Source organism: Myotis davidii, unplaced genomic scaffold, assembly GCF_000327345.1.
Source record: "Myotis davidii unplaced genomic scaffold, ASM32734v1 scaffold1437, whole genome shotgun sequence".
Taxonomy (NCBI): Eukaryota; Metazoa; Chordata; class Mammalia; order Chiroptera; family Vespertilionidae; genus Myotis; species Myotis davidii.
This window is the reverse complement of record NW_006288601.1, coordinates 1,118,559-1,120,880: the sequence shown is the minus strand read 5'-3', so window position 1 is coordinate 1,120,880 and position 2,322 is coordinate 1,118,559.

The window sequence follows — 2,322 nt, the reverse complement described above, 5'->3', positions numbered from 1 at the left end:
GAGTCAGCTATATTTTTTCACCTCTGTTTTCTAAATGAATAGCATCGGGGGGAGAGGAAATTATTAAAGTGAAGTTCTGGGTTTGGCACAATCAATGTTGATGATGCTCTTCACAACTTACAGCAAATCGGCTCTTATCATGAGATCCAGTTCCAGTTTTTGTCTCCCTCCAGTACGGGGCTGCGTGTTACCTGTAAACCTATCAGCGTGTTAAGACCTTGGTTCCCAGAGAATCGTTCCCTTTTGGTGTCAGACCCGAGGTCTTTCAGCAGATAATGCGGCGGACACTGCCCATGAAGCCTTCCATTGGGGCTCATCTCTGCAAACTGGTTTGTCCCACTCGTTTGTGTTCGGTCCCACACAACTTGCATTGTTGTTAAGCATTAAGACTTAGCTGGGGTAATACTTCTACAAATTATTAAAAGTATGTGATATCCTGGTGTTTTCTTCTTTTTAGAACCCTGTATTTAAACAAGACTTCTTTGTAAGTGTTTAAAATTTAAGTTTCAAACCTGCTGGCATCACCAGACTACCAAATTGAAATCCGTGCGTAAAACAGGGCAGTATTTGTGTTCTTAACTAAAAGAAGAAAAAAGCTTTATGTATGTGTACTCTGCAAATACAAATGCATAGACAACACTTTCCCTTGAGTTGCACATCGACATATAGCATTGTATATTACAATGAAAGTTTGTAACTTAAGGGTATTATATATATAAATACATATATACCTTTGTAACCTTTATACTGTAAATAAAAAATTGCTTTTAGACTTGTATTTTTTTTTCTTCTTCTCTTTTTTTATTGTTAAAATAGTTTCAAACCTACAGGAAAGTTTTAGGAACAGTACAGAGAACTCCTCCATTCCCTTTCCCCAAATTTCCCAGTTAACGTTTTAGCACATTTGTTCCATCTTCTTTTTCTGACATGATGCTCTCTACTGCGTGCCTCCAAACACAAGGACGCTCTCCTGCATCGCCGCCACACAGCCCTCCAATGAGGATACCAGCATTGGCACAACCGTGCCGCCCCGTCCAGAGCCCCCCGTTCGGATGCTACCAGCCATCCCAACAGCGCTTCCTTCCCTTTCTGGCACAGGACCCCATCCAGGACCACATGTTGTGTTTGGTTGTCATATCTCATCAGTTCCTTCTGGTACCGTTTTTAAGCAGATTTAGGGCAAATCCAAACTTGTAAAAACCTAAGTTTTGGTTCTCATTCCAACAGGGACTTTCTGTGTGATGGAAGCTTAATCACTGAAGCATCTGAGCTCTTTCAGACTTTGAGTCGCACTGAGGAGTGAGAGGGGAGATGGTTTCTCGGGCATCATACTAGGGGTCATCAGTGCTCCATTTACCTGGGTGTCACTCGCTTTGCATGGTAACTCAGCAAAATTTTGCCCTGGCCCTACCTCTCCAAAATGTTACCTAGCCCTGGTTTTTGTTCTCCACACTGCTCGTGGCCCCCATCAAGGAGCTCATTAACAAATGGTTAGGAACCCATTCCTTAGCACAGCCCTAGAACACTGGAGTTCGTTTACCTTCCAAAGTGACAGAAGCCTCTTGTGAGGAGACAAAAGGTACTTTGGAGGCTTGGAGAATTTTTAGAAATTGCAGGGCTCAGTCATGATACAGTAATCCTTGCAGACCTTCATCGAAGAAGCACTTATTAGTGTATAGTTCTTCACATGCTCTCTGAAGGGTCCAAAAGAAAGTTCTTGCCCTCACATAGCACATAATCCATTCTCGATGACACCATGCCATCTGTCAATCAGAGGTTAAATAATTAACCACTTCATATTTTTATCAAAGTACATCTGGAGTCCTGCTCATTTGGCAAACTGGAAAATGTTTAAAAGGAGGCTCAGTCTTTGGTCCATGCTAGCATGAAATAATTTCAAGCACATTTACATAGGCTGGTCTTTTCATCATGCATCATATTTTAAATGCAAAATTAAGATTTTAGTTTTGGAAGGAGAACACTGGAGAATATCTTTAGGGAGATAGATCACAACAACAATTAAGTTCTGTTGCTCAAAGTGGATCAATGGGAAAGTCTTTTTAAAGAAATGCTTCTTTTAACTGTAAACAGCAAAGCTAAATGTGTATTTTCATCTATCCCCCATTTCTAAATCGTGCTGGCCTGTTCATTTCCACACTCACACCATTTAAACATCCCATTTGCTGAAAGTCCTTATACATGGTAGATGGAGTATTTCTTCATAATGAGAGCTCAAAATGAAGATACTTAAAACTTAGCAAAAGTCCACTTATTCCAGACACTCTGGTAAACTCAGTGAAAAGAGCATCTAAAGACAATGAA